Source organism: Phyllobates terribilis, unplaced genomic scaffold (assembly GCF_046119375.1).
Source record: "Phyllobates terribilis strain yellow unplaced genomic scaffold, ASM4611937v1 Scaffold_9__5_contigs__length_417890890, whole genome shotgun sequence".
NCBI classification, from domain to species: Eukaryota; Metazoa; Chordata; class Amphibia; order Anura; family Dendrobatidae; genus Phyllobates; species Phyllobates terribilis.
The window spans coordinates 300,174,947-300,195,405 of record NW_027362769.1 but is presented as its reverse complement, the minus strand read 5'-3'; positions in this window follow the sequence as shown (position 1 = coordinate 300,195,405).

Genomic DNA, 20,459 nt, shown 5'->3' with positions numbered 1-20,459 from the left:
TGTGTGTGAGCTCGCCTTGCCTCAGAGTTGCCACCAGGTTCCGGCCATTCTCACACACGACCATGCCTGGCTGTAGGTTCAGAGGTGTCAGCCACAGATCTGCCTGCTGTTTCAGAGCTGTCCACAACTCTTCAGCGTTGTGCGTTTTGTCACCTAAGCATGTTAGCTTCAGCACAGCCTGTTGCTGCTTGGCCGAGGCAGTGCTTCCAGCTTGCGACTAATGTGGACATTTCAGATATGAAGGCTGAAGAGGAGGAGGTGCAGGAGCTGTAGAATGTGGGAGCAACTGCAATTGACCCAGGGCCCACAATCCTTGGCGTCGGGAGGACATGTTCCTGTTAGAACCCTCCTGTTTGTTTTTTCCATCTTGTGTTTTGCGGTCATGTGACCATCTGCCTTTATATTCCAGCTCTGCCCTTTTGGCTGTCCTGGACTTCAGTGTTGTTTGACTGTTTTGCTAGCCAGGTGCTTCTGTGCCTATCTCTGTCCGTTCGCTTGGTCCTTCTGAGACCTCTAGTACCTTTCTGTCAGTTTATCTTTTTGTGTTCTGCAACAACTTTCTCTGTTCAGGAGGTGTCCCATTTTTTGTTCCAGTCCTTAGTTCTTTTAGGGACCCCTTCCCTTTATGCATTAGGTCTTCGTTCAGACTAGCCGAGGACTTAGGCGGATCTGTTCGCAAGCAACAGGCAACCCGCTACATCGTAGGGATTCAGCTTAGTCTTACTGTAGGGATAGCTTTCCCCTTCTTTCCTTAGTACTTGTTGCAGATCATAACAGTAAGTCCAGCCCAAAAAACTAAAAGGAAAGAAATTCGGGGATCAGTATGGCTTCTGTCCACAATTTGGCTCGACGCTTGCAGCGATTGTCTCTGGAGGTGGCAGAGCTCCAGCAACACGTGAGTAGCTGTTCTGGAGCGTATTTTGTGGAACCCAAGGTAGGACTGCCTGATGTTTTTTATGGAAAACAGCAAGATTTTTTTTCCTTTAAAAATGCTTGTTTGCTATATTTTCGTTTGAGACCAAGGTCCTATGGGAATGAATCACAGCGCATTGGTTTTATGTCACTTTTGCGCAATGAACCACAGGGGTGGGCCTTTTCTCTCCAACCTAATGATCCATGCTTAAGAATAATTTTTTTCTGCTATGGGTCTATTATATGACGATCCTGATCGAATCTCATCTGCTGAGGTGTTTAAATCACGGGTCAGGTGATGTTGAAAATTATTGCACACACTTTAGAAGGTGGGCTTCAGAAGTCAAATGGAATGATCCTGCTCTGAAATGTCCATTTCTTGCTGGTCTGAGTGAAAGGGTTAAGGATTTGATAATTGCATTCCCCGCACCTGAGACTCTGCAGGATGCCATGCAATTAGCTGTTCGTGTGGATAGGAGGCTGAGATCTAGGCAGAATGAGGTAAAGACTCCTGTAATGCCAGGTCCTAGATCCCAGAAAATATGCTCAGAAGGCGGAGAACCAATGGAGGTTGGGGCGATGTTGCTCCGCTCTCAGGAAAGAGACTGGAGGTTCGCCGAGGGATTGTGTCTTTATTGTGGTAAAGCTGACCATTTGATTAAGTATTGTGAGCTTCGTTTAAGTAAAGAAAAAAAAAGGTTCAGGTATGCCCGTATAGCTTGTTTACGTTCTGCAGGAGTATTTCTTTCAGGGAGTACTACTTTGCAGGAAAATTTGATTGAATTTCAGGTATTTGTGGATTGTGGTTCAACAATTATTGTGATTGATAAATGGTTTTTGGAAAAACTTAAATTGAAATCCAAACCTTTGTCATCAACTGAAATTGAAATCCAAACCTTTGTCATCACCTATTTCTGTGATTGCAATTGATAACACTCCCTTGAAATGTATTACTCACAAGGTTGCTGCATTTCCCCTCACTATCAATGGACTTCACCAAGAAATTTTGGACTTGGTTGTATTAAATAATTTACCCTCTCCGGTCGTTCTAGGATTGCCTTGGTTAAAACTGCACAATCCTTTGCTGGACTGGTCTACTAATATGATAAAGTCTTGGAGTCTGAAGTGCTATAATAAATGTTGTAAGGGTCGCATTACTGCTGTGGAAAAAGGGGAATTACCTGTACATATTCAAGATTTTTGGAGGATTTTTTCACAGGAGGAGTCGCAAGTTTTACCTCCTCATAGGGATTATGATTGCGCCATTGAGTTGAGTACTCTTCCCAAGAGTCGTTTGTTTAATCTGACTATCCCTGAAAGAAAGGCATTGGAGGAGTACATACAGACTAGCCTGGCTGCTGGTCACATTAGACCTTTTAAGTCACCTGTGGCAGTTGGATTTTTCTTGGTTAAAAAAAAGGACGGGGTTTTACATCCATGTCTGGATTTTCGTGAAATTAATAAGATTACCGTACGCAATTCCTACCCATTGCCGTTAATTCCTGACTTGTTTAACCAGTTAGTGGGGGCCAAGTGGTTCTCTAAGATTGCTCTCCGGGGGGCATACAATTTGTTACGAGTGAAGGAGGGTGATGAATGGAAAACTGCTTTTAACACTCCGGTAGGTCATTTTGAAAATCTGGTGATGCCTTTTGGTCTTACCAATGCACCTGCATTTTTTCAGAACCTTATTAATGACATCCTGAAACCTTTGATTGGTAAGAATGTGGTTGTGTATTTGGATGACATTTTGATTTATTCACCAGATCTGGAGTCCCATTGGCAGAGTGTATGTAAAGTTTTGCAGTTATTGAGTGATAATTCACTCTTTGCTAAGCTGGAGAAATGTGAGTTCGCTGTGCGGAAAATTAGTTTTTGGGCTACATTGTCTCCAGCGAGGGCTTTGAGATGGGCCCGGTGAAGGTTCAGGCTGTGCAGGAATGGCCTAGGCCTATTGGTCTGAAATCTATACAGAGATTTTTGGGTTTTGCCAATTATTACAGGAAATTCATTATGTATTTTTTTGTAATTGTTAAGCCTCTAACCGATCTCACCAGGAAAGGTGCGAATACGGTCCAGTGGACTACTGAGGCCATTTAAGCGTTTAAGTATCTCAAAGAGAGGTTCAGTTCTGCCCCTATCCTTATGCAGCCTGATGAGACCGAGCCTTTTTTGGTCGAGGTCGATGCTTCATTGGTGGGGGTCGGAGCAGTTTTGTCTTAGGAGAACAGGGATGGAGTACATCCTTGTGCCTTCTTTTCGAAAAAAATTTCGGAAACCGAACTGAATTATGATGTTGGAAATCGGGAGTTGCTGGCCATTAAACTCGCGTTTGAACATTGGCGTCATTTTTTGGAAGGCGCTAGATTTCCGATTCAGGTTTTCACAGATCATAAGAATTTGATCTATCTGGATGCTGCCAAGCTCTTGAATGCCCGTAAAGCTAGGTGGGCACTTTTTTTTTCTCGGTTTCATTTTTCTGTTACCTATATCCCTGGTACTAAGAATGTTAAAGCTGATGCTTTATCTCGCAGCTTCTCTCCTACGGTCGGTGCCGAGGAGGAGGAGAGCATTTTACAGAAAGGAGTTGTGGTGGCGGCATTGGACTCCGTTTTGGAGAATGGGATTCTGAAAGCTCAAGATGATGCTCCATCTAACACTCCCCATGGGAGGTTGTTCGTGTCTAGAACCTTTAGGAGAGATTTGTTTGTGGAGTGTCATGAGTCTCGGTTGGCAGTTCATCCAGGAATTTCTGAGACTAAGAGACTTATCAGTCGCAGTTTTTGGTGGCCTGGATGGCAGAAAGAAGTCATCAAGTGGGTGCGTCAATGTACTGTGTGTGCTAGGCCAAAGGCTTCACATACTCCTGCTGCGGGGTTGGTTTGCCCTCTGAAGGTTCCTAGTGCGCCTTGGACGCATCTCACAATGGATTTTATTACTGATCTGCCTGTGTCCGAGGGTTTTACTGTCATCTGGGTGGTCGTGGACCGTTTTAGTAAGATGTGTCATTTGGTTCCATTCATTAAGTTGCCCTGCGCCAAGACAGTCACTAAGGCGTTTGTTAAGTAGATTGTCAAGCTTCACGGCGTTCCCACGGATATTGTTTCTGATAGAGGACCTCAGTTTGTGGCTCGCTTTTGGCGTGCTTTTTGTGACAGGTTGGGAGTCCATTTGTCATTTTCGCCTGGGTATCATACCGAGTCTAATGGCCAGACTGAAATAAAGAACCAGGATGTAGGACAGTTTTTGCGTTGTTTTGTGGCGGACAATCAAGAGGTGTGGTCTGAGTTTCTGCCTCTCACAGAATTTGCTCTTAACAATCATACATCCTCCTCTGCTGGGTGTTCTCCTTTTTTTTGTTGTACTGGGAGACATCCATCTTTTGGTTCATTCTCCAAATTGGGGTCAGCGGTGCCGGAGGAGGAGAATTTTTCCAGTGATTTGGAGAGAGTTTGGACTAATGTACGTTGCAACCTTCAAGAGGCTAACAAGAAGTCCAAGAAGTATTTTGACAGGAAAAGTAAGGAAGTTTTGTTTACTGTGGGGGACATGGTTTGGTTGTCCTCAAGGAACTTGCGGTTGAGGATTCCCTCTAAAATCCTGGGTCCTAAGTTTGTGGGTCCATTTAAAGTGCTTCAGGTTGTTAACCCGTCTGCGGTTAGGTTGGATGTCCCTACTTCCTGGAAGATTAATCCTGTGTTTCATGTTTCCTTGTTGAAAAAAGCTGATGTATCAGATAGGGATGCCACTGTCACAGTTCCTCCTGTGGTGGAAGACGGCAAATATGAAATTTCTCGTATCTTGAATTCTAGATGGCATAGAGGGAGGTTACAGTATCTCGTCTCCTGGAAGGGTTTCGGTCCCGAAGATAACTCCTGGGTAAGGGCGGATGATGTCTGCTCCTAGGCTTGTTAGAGCTTTTCACAAGAGGATTCAGGATAGGCCTGGGCTTGGAGGATCCGGAGGATCCTCATAAAAGAGGGGGTACTGTTAGAACCCTCCTGTTTGTTTTTTCCATCTTGTGTTTTGCGGTTATGTGACCATCTGCCTTTATATTCCAGCTCCGCCCTTTTGGATGTGCTGGACTTCAGTGTTGTTTGACTGTTTTGCTAGCCAGGTGCTTCTGTGCCTATCTCTGTCAGTTCGCTTGGTCCTTCTGGGACCTCTAGTACCTTTTTGTCAGTTTATCTTTTTGTGTTCTGCAACAACTTTCTCTGTTCAGGAGGTGTCCCATTTTTTGTTCCAGTCCTTAGCTCTTTTAGGGACCCCTTCCCTTTATGCATTTGTTCAGACTAGCCGAGGACTTAGGTGGGTCTGTTCGCAAGGAACAGTCAACCTGCTACTTTGTAGGGATTCAGCCTAGTCTTACTGTAGGGATAGCTTTCCCCTTCTTTCCTTAGTACTTGTTGCAGATCATAACAGTTCCGTCCCAAGGTCCGACTGGGTCACGACTTCCACTATATTAACCCAGTGTGCCGTCAGCGAGATGTACCATCCCTGCCCACAAGCACTTGTCCACGTGTCCGTGGTTAGGTGGACTTTCCCAGTAACTGCGTTGTTGAGGGCACGTCTAATGTTGTGGGACACGTGCTCGTGTAATGCAGGGACGGCACAACGGGAGAAATAGTGGCGGCTGGGGACCGAGTACCGGGGGACGTCCACCGCCATCAGGTTGCGGATAGCTTCCGTCTCCATGAGCCTAAAATACAACATTTTGAGCGTAAGCATCCGCGAAATGTGTGAATTTAGTAGTGTGGCCTGTGGGGCATTGGCTGTGTATTTGTGCTTGCTTTCCAAGGACTGGAGTAGGGATAACTGAATGCTGTGCTGGGACAGGGATGTGGACATTCTTGCTGATGGTGCTAGTTAAGAGTTTGCAACGACAGGTGCAGGGCGGGAGGCATCTTGGCATGCTCAATGGACAGGGGATTGGCATGCACGCACAACAGCGGAAAAAGCAGTGGTGTCACGCGCAGACACTGTTGCTGGACCCTGGGTTTCAGACCACTGCTGGTGGTGGTCAGGCTGGTAGTTTTGCTACCCCTGCTGATGCTGGCCTGGCAGGTGGTGCAAATGGCCTTTTTGGGGTTATCTGCAGAGTATTTAAAAAATAACCAGACTCGGGAAGACTTAACAGTTGTACTGGCAACTTCCGTCGTGTTGGCGTTATGAGGAACGCTTTCCCGCCTTGTGTCTGTGGCCACCATGCTGCTTCTTCCTGCCTGTTGTGGTGCAATGCCTCCCTCCCCCTGTGTGCTGCTGTCCTCGCTCTGTATGTCCCCCTGCCAGGTTGGGTCAGTTACTATATCATCCACCACCTCGTCTTCCACTTCCGCTCCCTTGTCCTCCTCCTGACTCTTGCTATTGTGTCTCATCATCATCATCATCCACGTCTTCAGACAGTAATTGCACTTTCCCACTATCGCCTTCATGTGACCGTGGCTGCTCCAATATTTGGGCATCGCTACACGTGTTCTCCTCTTGACTTGTTTGAAGCTGGCCGGGCGAGAGGCCAGAATCTACAAATGGAAAAATGAACAGCTCTTCTGAGTGTCCAAGTGTGGAATCATTTGTCTCCGGGCACTCGGCATGGTGGGAGGAAGGAGGATCAGGGTGAGGAATATGCTGTCCAGACTCATGGCTACTGAGACTTGATCGTGTGGAAGACAGGGTGGTGGTGGCTAAGTGACTGGAAGCATTATCTGCTATCCAACCAATAACCTTTTGACATTGCTTTGGGTTCAATAGTCGTGTTCTGCGGTCTCCTATTAATTGGAATAGGAAGGTCGAGCGACAAGATGTTGGTGTTTGTTGTGGCACAATTTCAGCTTGCCCACGGCCACGTCCTCGACCTCAGCTTCTGCATACACCATCATCATCGCTTTCACTTCCCAGTCCCTTGCCACGCACCTTGCCCATTTTTAATGGAGGACAATATTTTCCACATTCACGAGAAATGGCTGATTTTGGAGCGCAGTTATATGTGATACGTCTGACAGAGAACTACAATTTTAAATAGTAGGCCTGTAATTTGCTAATACTATTCTTCACAGACACCTAGTGTGAATAGCTTGACCGACACACTGCAACGAAATGAAAATGGAAGAAATGTCTGATTTTGGAACATTCTTATAGGTGATAAGCCTGACAGAGAACCACGGTTTTAAATAGTAGGCCTGTAATTTACTAATATTATTCTACAAAGAGACCTAGTGTGAATAGCTTCACCAACACACAAACAGAATGAAAATGGAAGAAATGCATTCTTTTTGAACAGTCTTATAAGTGATATGTCTGACAGAGAACCACGGTTTTAAATAGCAGGCCTGTAATTTACTAATATTATTCTACACAGAGACCTAGTGTGAATAGCTTCACCGACACACTGCAACAGAATGGAAAAGGAGGCCAATATTTTCCATGTTCAGTTCAAATTTCTGGATTTTTATCGCTGAAATATGGAACAGATTTGGCTTTATTCTACAGTGAGAATAAGTAAATGGAGCAGAAAAATGGTGTACTCTGGATTTCTTTTTAAGCAAATAACCAGGATTAAGATAAAAAATTATTGCCTTTCTATGTCTAGAAATATCTGTAATTAGTACATCAGCAGCAGACGGGATGTTCAATGGACCCTCTTGTGCTGTATCATACATTGCAGTCTGCCACATACACTGCCTGCCTAGCACTGATTATATGCAGCTGGATTAGTCCTCAGAAGGACTGTTAGTTCAGATGGATATAGATACAGTATATGTTGTGGAATACCTATGCTAACTATAAACCACAGAGCAAACCAGAAAAAAACTACGATAAAAGGCCACTAGTATTTAATCAAAGAAATATACAAATTTTATTAAGCAATCTTAACAGGCACAAAGTGAAATAAAATGCAGAGTGTGGATGGTTAAGAACATAAAAGTCACATCACGTAGCAGCCAACATATAATTATACATATATATACTAATTACATAGATCTACCAGGCAATGAGTACAAATCATAAATAGCAAGTTGAAATCAGTGAATAGATAATATAAAAATATGCTGGGTAGTATGTCGCCAACACAGCCCTGTAAGTATGCCTGAATGGTTTTGGTAAAGAAAACTAGTTCATAACTGCTTCTAATGCAAAAATATATAACACACACACACTTGGAAGTGGTCACTAAGTGACCTAATGGTCACCATAGCCCTGAATATACATACCAGGGGATCCGGGGAGAGGCAGGTATAAGGGCATATGTGGAGAGAAGGCTATACACATGGAGCGACCTCCCCGACGCGCGTTTCAGTTTCCCTTCATCAGGAGGCACGGGAAAGTGAATAGTGCAGGGATATATAAAGGCGCCAGCCGGCACCGCAAACCAGAAGTCACGCAAAGCGCAGTCATGGAGCCCAAAATGCCTGTCGGCGTCCGGGTCACGTGACGGCCGACGGCAGGGCACATGGGAATCGTGTGACCTGTCGTCAGACGGCACCCGAGACACGGAGAGCCGACAAGGATCCCGGAATCAATGACACGAATGAGTGCAAGGCCGCAGAAAAAAAGAAAAGATACAGATAATGAACATTTCACATTTATGCTCATGCACATACCTGGATATTAGATAGTAATAGCAAAAGATGACATATACTGTACTTAACAAAAAAGTGTGAAACAACTGAAAATATGTCTTATATTCTAGGTTCTTCAAAGTAGCCACCTTTGCTTTGATGACTGCTTTGCACACTCTTGGCATTCTCTTGATGAGCTTCAAGAGGTAATCACCGGAAATGGTCTTCCAACAATCTTGAAGGAGTTCCTAGAGATACTTAGCACTTGTTGGTCCTTTTGCCTTCACTCTGCGGTCCAGCTCACCCCAAACCATCTCGATTGGGTTTAGGTCTGGTGACTGTGGAGGCCAGGTCATCTGGCGTAGCACCCCATCACTCTGCTTCTTGGTCAAATAGCCCTTACACAGCCTGGAGGTGTGTTTGAGGTCATTGTCCTGTTGAAAAATAAATGATGGTCCAACTAAACACAAACCGGATGGAATAGCATGCCGCTGCAAGATGCTGTGGTAGCCATGCTGGTTCAGTATGCCTTCAATTTTGAATAAATCCCCAACAGTGTCACCAGCAAAGCAACCCCACACCATCACAGCTCCTCCTCCATGCTTCACGGTGGGAACCAGGCATGTAGAGTCCATCCGTTCACCTTTTCTGCGTCGCACAAAGACACGGTGGTTGGAACCAAAGATCTCAAATTTGGACTCATCAGACCAAAGCACAGCACAGACCAAAGCACAGATTTCCACTGGTCTAATGTCCATTCCTTTTGTTCTTTAGCCCAAACAAGTCTCTTCTGCTTGTGGCCTGTCCTTAGCAGTGGTTTCCTAGCAGCTATTTTACCATGAAGGCCTGCTGCACAAAGTTTCCTCTTAACATTTGTTGAAGAGATGTGTCTGCTGCTAGAACTCTGTGTGGCATTGACCTGGACTCTAATCTGAGATGCTGTTAACCTGCGATTTCTGAGGCTGGTGACTCAGATAAACATCCTCAGAAGCAGAGGTCTTCCTTTCCTGGGGCGGTCTTCATATGAGCCAGTTTCTTTGTAGTGCTTGATGGTTTTTGCAACTGCACTTGGGAACACTTTCAAAGCTTTCCCAATTTTTCAGACTGACGGACCTTCATTTCTTAAAGTAATGATGGCCACTCATTTTTCTTTACTTAGCTGCTTTTTTCTTGCCATAATACAAATTCTAACAGTCTATTCAGTCGGACTATCAGCTGTGTATCCACCAGACTTCTGTACAATACAACTGATGGTCCCAACCCCATTTATAAGGCAAGAAATCCCACTTATTAAACCTGACAGGGCTCACCTGTGAAGTGAAAACCATTTCTGGTGACCACCTCTTGAAGCTCATCAAGAGAATGCCAAGAGTGTGCTAAGCAGTCATCAAAGCAAAAGGTGGCTACTTTGAAGAACCTAGAATATAAGACATATTTTCAGTTGTTTCACACTGTTTTGTTAAGTATATAATTCCACATGTGTTAAATCATAGTTTTGATGCCTTCAGTGTGAATGTACAATTTTCATAGTCATGAAACTACAGAAAAATCTTTAAATGAGAAGGTATGTCCAAACTTTTGGTCTGTACTGTATATGATAGTCGCATTCCAACAGAGGAGGGATTCTTTATGTACCCATATATATATATATATATATATATATATATATATATATATATATAATTTTATATTTTTATTCATAAAGTATAAATCCTATCCCTCATATTTAGTAGTTATCACAAGAAAAATTATAGTCGAATCGTCACACAGGGACTGGATCATTAGATCAATGTGACTGGCAAATAGCACATTTGAAAAAATTTAACAAAATTGAAAAAATTGCAATGGATACAAGAGCAACATGATTTAATCCCCTACCAATTCATATATAAAGGTACTATATAAGCCAGTCATTTCCAATAAATACTGTATGAATACAAATAACATACAGAATAGCAAGGGAACATATTCAAAGAATCCCAATTTAGCATGTCAAATAAACCCCAAATTACATGTAGCACACAATACATGACATAACCATTAACCCCTTTACCCCCGAGGGTGGTTTGCACGTTAATGATCAGGCCGATTTTTACAATTCTGACCACTGTCATTTTATGAGGTAATTACTCTGGAACGCTTCAACGGATTCCCTGATTCTGAGAATGTTTTTTCGGGACATATTGTACTTCATGATTGTGGTAAAATTTCTTCGATATCACTTGCGTTTATTTGTGAAAAAAATGGAAATTTGGCGAAAATTTTGAAAATTTTGCAATTTTCAAAATTTCAATTTTTATGCCCTTAAATCAGAGAGATATGTCACACAAAATAGTTAATAAATAACATTTCCCACATGTTTACTTTACATCAGCACAATTTTGGAACCAACATTTTTTTTTGTTATGGAGCTATAAGGGTTAAAAGTTGACCAGCGATTTCTCATTTTTCCAACAAAATTTACAAAACCATTTTTCTAGGGACCACATCACATTTGAAGTCACTTTGAGAGGTCTTTATGACAGAAAATACCCAAAAGTGACACCATTCTAAAAACCGCACCCCTCAATGTGCTCATAACCACATTCAAGAACATTATTAACCCTTCAGGTGCTTCACAGGAATTTTTGGAATGTGGAAGAAAAAAATGAACATTTAACTTTTTTCACAAAAATGTTACTTTAGACCCAATTTTTTTTATTTTCGCATGGGTAACAGGAAAAAATGGACCCCAAAATTTGTTGTGCAACTTCCCCTGGGCACGCAGATACCCCATATGTGGAGAAAAACCACTGTTTGGGCGTACGGCAGGGCTCGGAAGGGAAGGAGCGCCATTTGAATTTTTGATTGTAAATTTGCTTGAATAATTAGCAGATGCCATGTTGCGTTTGGAGAGCCCCTGTGTGCCTAAACATTGAAGCTCCCCCACAAGTGACCCCATTTTGGAAACTAGACCCCCCAAGGCACCTATCTAGATGCATAGTGAGCACTTGGAACCCCCAGGTGCTTCACAAATTAATCCGTAAAAATAAAAAAGTGTTTTTTTTCCCACTTTTTCATTTTTACGAATCAATTTGTGAAGCACCTGGGGGTTCCAAGTGCTCACTATGCATTTAGATAGGTGCCTTGGGGGGGTCTAGTTTCCAAAATGGGGTCACTTGTGGGGGAGCTCCAATGTTTAGGCACACAGGGGCTCTCCAAACGTGACATGGTGTCCGCTAACAAATTGGAACCATGTCGCATTTGGAGAGCCCCTGTGTGTCTAAACATTGGAGCTCCCCCATAAGTGACCCCATTTTGGAAACTAGACCCCCAAGGCACCTATCTAGATGCATAGTGAGCACTTGGAACCCCTAGGTGCTTCACAAATTGATTCGTAAAAATTAAAAAGTATTTTTTTTCACTTTTTCATCTTTACGAATCAATTTGTGAAGCACCTGGTGGTTCCAAGTGCTCACTATGCATCTATATAGGTGCCTTGGGGGGTCTAGTTTCCAAAATGGGGTCACTTGTGGGGGAGCTCCAATGTTTAGGCACACAGGGGCTCTCCTAATGCAACATGGTGTCCGCTAACAATTTGAGCTGATTTTCCATTCAATTTGTTAGCGGACACCATGTCGCGTTTGGAGAGCCCCTGTGTGCCTAAACAGTGGAAAATCCCCACAAGTGACCCCATTTTGGAAACTAGACCCCCCAAGGCACCTATCTAGATGCATAGTGAGCACTTGGAACCCCCAGGTGCTTCACAAATTAACCCGTAAAAATAAAAAAGTGTTTTTTTTTCCCACTTTTTCATTTTTCCGAATCAATTTGTGAAGCACCTGTCGGTTCCAAGTGCTCACTATGCATCTAGATTGGTGCCTTGGGGGGTCTAGTTTCCAAAATGGGGTCACTTGTGGGGGAGCTCCAATGATTAGGCACACAGGGGCTCTCCAAACGTGACATGGTGTCCGCTAACAATTTGAGACGATTTTCCATTCAATTTGTTAGCGGACACCATGTCGCGTTTGGAGATCCCCTGCGTGCCTAAACAGTGGAAACCCCCCACAAGTGACCCCATTTTGGAAACTAGACCCCCCAAGGCACCTATCTAGATGCATAGTGAGAACTTGGAACCCCCAGGTGCTTCACAAATTAATCCGTAGAAATAATAAAGTGTTTTTTTTCCCACTTTTTCATTTTTACGAATCAATTTGTGAAGCACCTGGGGGTTCCAAGTGCTCACTATGCATCTAGATAGGTGCCTTGGGGGGTCTAGTTTCCAAAATGGGGTCACTTGTGGGAGAGCTCCAATATTTAGGCACACAGGGGCTCTCCAAATGTGATATGGTGTCCGCTAACAAATTGGAACCATGTCGTGTTTGGAGAGCCCCTGTGTGTCTAAACATTGGAGCTTCCCCATAAGTGACCCCATTTTGGAAACTAGACCCCCCCAAGGCACCTATCTAGATGCATAGTGAGCACTTGGAACCCCTAGGTGCTTCACAAATTGATTCGTAAAAATTAAAAAGTATTTTTTTTTCCACTTTTTCATTTTTATGAATCAATTTGTGAAGCACCTGGGGATTCCAAGTGCTCACTATGCATCTAGATAGGTGCCTTGGGGGGGTCTAGTTTCCAAAATGGGGTCACTTGTGGGGGAGCTCCAATGTTTAGGCACACAGGGGCTCTCCTAACGCAACATGGTGTCCGCTAACAATTTGAGCCGATTTTCCATTCAATTTGTTAGCGGACACCATGTCGTATTTGGAGAGCCCCTGTGTGCCTAAACAGTGGAAACCCCCTACAAGTGACCCCATTTTGGAAACTAGACCCCTCAAGGATTTTATCAAGGGGTATAGTGAACATTTTGAACCCAGAGGTACGACAGAGAATTTGATAACATTAGGTCATCATATTGAATAAGTTGTCATTAGTCTTGAGCGCAAGTGCTCGCTACTTGAGTTTGCATCGGGTACTCGGGTATGCACCATGTACTGCGTGTGCTCGAGTGACATGCTAGAGTCTCTGCCCCGCATGTTTCACGGTTATTAGACAAACAAAAAAAAACCATGCAGGGATCGCTCGTGCATGGCAGGCAATCCCCGCAAAGTTTTTTGGCCGTGAAGCATATGGGGCGGAGACTCGAGCTTATCACTCAAATACCCGCGATACTCAATGCATACCAGAGCACCCGATGCAAACTCAAGTAGCGAGCACTTGCGCTCAACACTAGTAGCCATATCGTCATCTTTTTTTCTTACTTTTGAAAAAAATCCCAACCCCAACCCTAACCCCAACCCCAACCCCAGCCCTAACCCTAGCACAACCCTAACCCTAGCACAACCCTAACCCGAGAGTTTATTTTTTACGCCGTTCCTCGTGTGGTATAAGTGATTAGACGACTTTATTCTTCGGCTCGGTGCGATTACAGCGATACCAGAATCATATCGGGTTTTTATGATTGACAGCTGTCACACACTAAAAGACGCATTTTTTGTAAAATCTAGTTTTTGCATCTCCATATTTTGAGAGCTATAATTTTTGCATATTTTGGCAGACTGAGTCATGTGGTGGCTTGTTTTTTGCGGGATGAGTTGACGTTTTTATTGGTGCCATTTTCAGGCACGTGACATTTTTTGATCGCTTTCTATTCTGATTTTTGTGAGGCAGAATAAACAAAAACCAACAATTCAGGAATTGTTTTTTTTGTGTTTTTTTTATTCTGTTCCGCGTGTGGTAAAATTGATAAGGCAGCTTTATTCTTTGGGTCAGTACGTTTACAACGGTACCACATTTATATTGTTTTTCTATGTTTTGGCGCTTTTACACAATAAAAGCTATTTTATAGAAAAAAATATTTTTTACATTGCTTTATTCTGAGAGCTATAACTTTTTGATTTTTCGGATGATGGAGCTGTATGGTGGCTTGTTTTTTGCGGGACAAGATGACGTTTTCAGCGGTACCATTTTTATTTATATTTGTCTTTTTGATCGCGTGTTATTCCATTTTTTGTTTGGCGGTATGATGATAAAGCATTGTTTTTTGCTTTGTTTTTTATTTATTTTTTTTTACCGTGTTCACTGAAGGGGTTAACTAGTGGGACAGTTTTATAGGTCAGGTCATTCCGGACGCGGCGATACCAAATATGTGTACTTTTATTGTTTGTTTGCTTTTTTTCATAATAATATTTATTGATGGGTACATTATATTTTTATTTTTGGTGGATTATTTTTTTAATTTGTTTTAAATATTTTTACAATTTTTTTTTTTTTTTTTTTTTCACTTTCTGGGAGTTTGTACACTTTTTTACTTTGTCCCAATCTGGGACTTTAACTTTTTTTATTCTGATCGCCTGCACAGCATAGGGATGGAGCACCATCCCTGTGCTATGCAGGCAGTCAGCGCTGCACAGTGAGAACATTGTGTGGTCGTGCACTGCGCATGACCAAACAATGTTCCTGCTGCCTGGTAACCCGGATGTTGTCATGACGACATCGGGTCGTCATGGCAACACCCGGCACCCGGGAAGCCGCATCAGACAGCGCTGGAGGCCGGAAGAGGAGGTGAGTATACCGATCACCTCCCCTTGCCACCGCAATGCTGCGATCGACTTCGATCGCAGCATTGCGGGGGTTAATGTGCCGGGAGCGGTGCGAGACTGCTCCCTGCACATAGTACCGGGTGTCAGCTGTGACAATCAGCTGACACCCGGCGGCGATCGCGCCCGCACAGCCTGTGTGCGCGCGCGATCGCGATGACGTACTAACACGGGTCAGGCTCTTAAAGCCCAGGGCACTGACGCGTATTAATATGTCATGGGCTGTAAAGGGGTTAATATAACATAAGATACATGATATATGATGCATTGTATGCAACACGTATACAGGTAAAGTACGGCAGCAAAAAGCAGGAATATAAACCATATGATGAATCAATTACTGCAGGCCAAGATGTTGAAAAGGAATAGAATACTTCCATAGGTCCAGACCAATATAATGAACCACAGGTCCTAAATGACATAAAAATATAGTATATACACTACCATTCAAAAGTTTGGGGTCATTTAGAAATTTCATTATTTTTGAAAGAAAAGCACATTTTTTTTCAGTGAAGCGAACATTAATTGAATCAGAAATACACTCTATACATTGTTAATGTGGTAAATGACTATTCTAGCTGCAAACGTCTTGTATTTATTGCAATATCTACATAAGTATACAGAGGCCCATTTCCAACAACCACCACTCCAGTGTTTTAATGGTACATTGTGTTTGCTAACTGTGTGGGGGTGCACGTGTGGGCAGATCCTGCTGCAGCAGTAAGTTTGACTTCATTGACCCTGAGTTTACTTTGTTACATGTTCCCACATGTTGCGGTATCTGTTTCTTATGTGAGATACTTCTTTCTGAGACAGTCTTTTCATACATATCTGTTGCTACGAGTCTCCTTCACTTCGGGTTGAAGTTCTATTAACATTAAAAAGAAATCTCTCTTAAAGAGATATATGCTAGACATATGGCAGCAATATATATTGCTTATTAAGGATTGCCTTGTTCTAGTCTCAATTGTCAGTTCTTTTTATGATTGGGACATATGGAGATACTATAGAGGTATTCATGGAGTTAACTTTTATACAATAGCATTTTTCTATATTAGGCCTAATCACTTTGCTTAGAATGGTAATTTCTGTATAGACTAGCCCCATAGAGGATGAAAACACAATTTTTGTAGCTTTGGACTATTTTCTTTGGGCAAAGGAGCTATAAGGCTGAGTTCACACGATGCATATTTAATGCGTTTCCGCGGCATTTTTTGCAGTTGCGTAAACGCCGCGGAAACGCATGAAAAACGCATGGTAGAAGGGCAGCAATGTTCCCCAATTGAAATCCGCATGTGCTGTGCCCATGATGCGGATTTTTCCACAGCGTAAACGCTGCGCTCAAAAATCCGCAGCATGTCAATTAATTTTGCGTAAACGCGGCGTTTTCGCCGCCATTGACTTGAATTAGAACGCGCCAATTCCGCAAGACTGCATCTGTACTTGCGTTATTGGCGCGTTCTAATGTGCGGATGGTACCCGGGTGTGGAGGAGAGGAGAGTCTCCTCCACACCCAGGTACCATTAAAAAAGCTGTAAAACAAGAATAAAATAAAAAATATATATATACTTACCATCTGTCGGCCCGCGCAGCGCTCCTGCTTGGTTCCCGTCACTTGCAGTGAGTTGAAGGACCTGCGCTGACGTCAGAGTCATGTGACGGATCACGTGACGCTGACGTCGGCAGGTCTTTCAATTCAAAGTTGCAGGCAGCCGGGAGAACGGAGTGTAAAGCAGGACAGCGCGGGCCATCGGAGGTAAGTACAGTGCCTACAAGTAGTATTCAACCCCCTGCAGATTTAGCTGGTTTGATAAGATGCAAATAAGTTACAGCCTTCAAACTGCAAACGAGAGTAGGTTTTATGAACAGAAGCATAAATCTTACAAACCAAAAAGTTATGTTGCTCAGTTGAATTTTATTAAATTTTAAACATAAAAGTGTGGGTCAATTATTATACAACCCCTATGTTTAATATTTTGTGGAATAACCCTTGTTTGCAATTACAGCTAATAATCGTCTTTTATAAGACCTGATCAGGCCGGCACAGGTCTGTGGAGTTATCTTGGCCCACTCCTCCATGCAGATCTTCTCCAAGTTATCTAGGTTCTTTGGGTGTCTCATGTGGACTTTATTCTTGAGCTCCTTCCACAAGTTTTCAATTGGGTTAAGGTCAGGAGACTGACTAGGCCACTCCAACACCTTGACTTTTTCCCTCTTGAACCAGGCCTTGGTTCTCTTGGCTGTGTGCTTTGGGTCGTTGTCTTGTTGGAAGATGAAATTACGACCCATCTTAAGATCCTTGATGGAGGAGCGGAGGTTCTTGGCCAAAATCTCCAGGTAGGCCGTGCTATCCATCTTCCCATGGATGCGGACCAGATGGCCAGGCCCCTTGGCAGAGAAACAGCCCCACAGCATGATGCTGCCACCACCATGCTTGACTGTAGGGATGGTATTCTTGGGGTCGTATGCAGTGCCATCCAGTCTCCAAACGTCACGTGTGTGGTTGGCACCAAAGATCTCGATCTTGGTCTCATCAGACCATAGAACCTTGAACCAGTCTGTCTCAGAGTCCTCCAAGTGATCATGAGCAAACTGTAGACGAGCCTTGACATGACGCTTTGAAAGTAAAGGTACCTTACGGGCTCGTCTGGAACGGAGACCACTGCGGTGGAGTACGTTACTTATGGTATTGACTGAAACCAATGTCCCCACTGCCATGAGATCTTCCCGGAGCTCCTTCTTTGTTGTCCTTGGGTTAGCCTTGACTCTTCGGACAAGCCTGGCCTCGGCACGGGAGGACACTTTCAAAGGCTGTCTGGCCGTGGAAGGCTAACAGTAGTTCCATAAGCCTTCCACTTACGGATGATGCTCCCAACAGTGGAGACAGGTAGGCCCAACTCCTTGGAAAGGGTTTTGTACCCCTTGCCAGCCTTGTGACCCTCCACGATCTTGTCTCTGATGGCCTTGGAATGCTCCTTTGTCTTTCCCATGTTGACCATGTCTGAGTGCTGTTCACAAGTTTGGGGAGGGTCTTAAATAGTCAGAAAAGGCTGGCAAAAGAGATCTTTAATCCACAGATGTGAAGCTCATTATTCTTGGTGCCTGAACTACTTCTTAATACTTTAGGGGGACCAAACAGAATTCTTGTGGTTTGAGGGGTTGAATAATAAATGACACTCTGAATTAACTTTTAACGTTTTAAAAAAACAAAAAAAAAAAAAAAAAAAAATTTGCTGCAGTGCATTTCCCACTTCCAGGCTGATCTACAGTACAAATTTCACAATGCCAAGTTAATTCCGCATGTGTCAACCTGCTAAATCTGCAGGGGGTTGAATACTACTTGTAGGCACTGTATATACACTCTCTCGGGTCACACTATATAAATCCATGCTGTTTGCATGGATTTATATAGTGTGACCTAGTTGTCAAGCACTTTCCAGGTGATGCTCAAATCGCCTGGAAAGCGCTTGTCAATCTGCATGCGGAAACGCATGTGAATCCGCATGTGGATCCGCATGTATTCTGCAGGAAAAATGCATGCACAATCTGCATGCGTTTTTTCTGCCAGGGAGATGCAGAAATGATGCAGAAATTTTCTGCTTCATTTCTGCATCGTGTGCACATACCCTAAGACCCCTTATATATTATCAAATGTTACTATGTGCTGCTATAAATAAAACCCTACTTTCCTTGCATATGGATCTGCCGTTTTGACGGTTTTTAGATTCCCTGTCTGTTTATTATGTGTATATTTTTAGGAATTTTTCTCAATAAAATGATATTTTTATAGTATTAGAGTCTCTTCATGATTTGTTGGGTCGATGTTCCTGGACTCAACAGAGTGTTGTTGTATGAATTGCTCTTTGAAGAGTATATTTTGATTTGGATATTGGTGATTATAACTGTGTAAGAAGGCTAATGGATGTTTAGAAAACCCTAGCACAAGTATGTTAGCCCAGCTGAAAACGGTTTGGCTGATTTGAGAAGCTATAAAATTGACCTTCCTTTGAGCTAGCTGAGAATCTGGAGCATTACATTTGTTTGTTCTATGAAACTCTCAAAATGGCCAGAAAAAGAGAACTTTCATGTAAAACTCGACAGTCTATTCTTGTTCCTAGAAATGAAGGCTTTTCCATGAGAGAAATTGCCAAGAAACTGAAGATTTCCTACAACGGTGTGTACTACTCCCTTCAAAGGAGAGCACAAACAGGCTCTAACCAGAGTAGAAAGAGAAGTGGGAGGCCCTGCTGCACAACTGAGAAACAAGACAAGTACATTAGAGTCTCTAGTTTGAGAAATCAACATCTCACAGCTCCTCAACTGGCAGCCTCTTTACATAGTACAATCAAAACGCCAGTGTCAACGTCTACAGTAAAGAGCCGACTCCGGGATGCTGGCAAAGAAAAAGCCATATCTGAGACTGGCTAATAAAAGGAAAAGATTAATATGGGCAAAAGAACACAGACATTGGACAGAGGAAGATTGGAAAAAAGTTTTATGGACAGACAAATCAAAGTTTGAGGTGTTTGGATCACACAGAAGAACATTTGTGAGACGCAGAACAACTGAAAAGATGCTGGAAGAGTGTCTGACGCCATCTGTCAAGCATGGTGGAGGTACTGTGATGGTCTGGGGTTGCTTTGGTGCTGGTAAAGTGGGAGATTTGTACGAGGTAAATGGGATTTTGAATAAGGAAGGCTATCACTCCATTTTGCAAAGCCATGCCATACTCTGTGGACAGCGCTTGATTGGAGCCAATTTCATCCTACAACAGGACAATGACCCAAAGCACACCTCCAAATTATGCATGAACTATTTAGGGAAGAAGCAGGCAGCTGGTATTCTATCGGTAATGGAGTGGCCAGAGCAGTCACCATATCTCAACCCCATTGAGCTGTTGTGGGAGCAGCTTGACCGTATGGTACGCAAAAAGTGCCCATCAAGCCAATCCAACTTGTGGGAGGGGCTTCAGGAAGCATTGAGTGAAATTTGTCAAGATTACCTCAGCAAATTAACAGCTAGAATGCCAAAAGTCTGCAATGCTGTAATTGCTGCAAAGGGAGCATTCTTTGATGAAAGCAAAGTTTGAAGGAGAAAATTATTCTTTCTAATAAAAATCATTATTCCTAACCTTGTCAATGTCTGGACTACTTTTTCTAATTATTTTGCAACTCATTTCATAAATAAAAGTATGAGTTTTCATGGAAAACACAAAATTGTCTGGGTGACCCCAAACTTTTGAACGGTAGTGTATAATATATATATAATGTGAAAATAAAAACCCAAAAAACTAATTAAAAATGGGGTTCTATCATCAGGACCCGCACAGGCGGATGGAGATGGAACAATAGGGATGATCACAAGAAGGGTACATAACTGATATTCTCATTTAGCCCATTTGGGTGGAGCG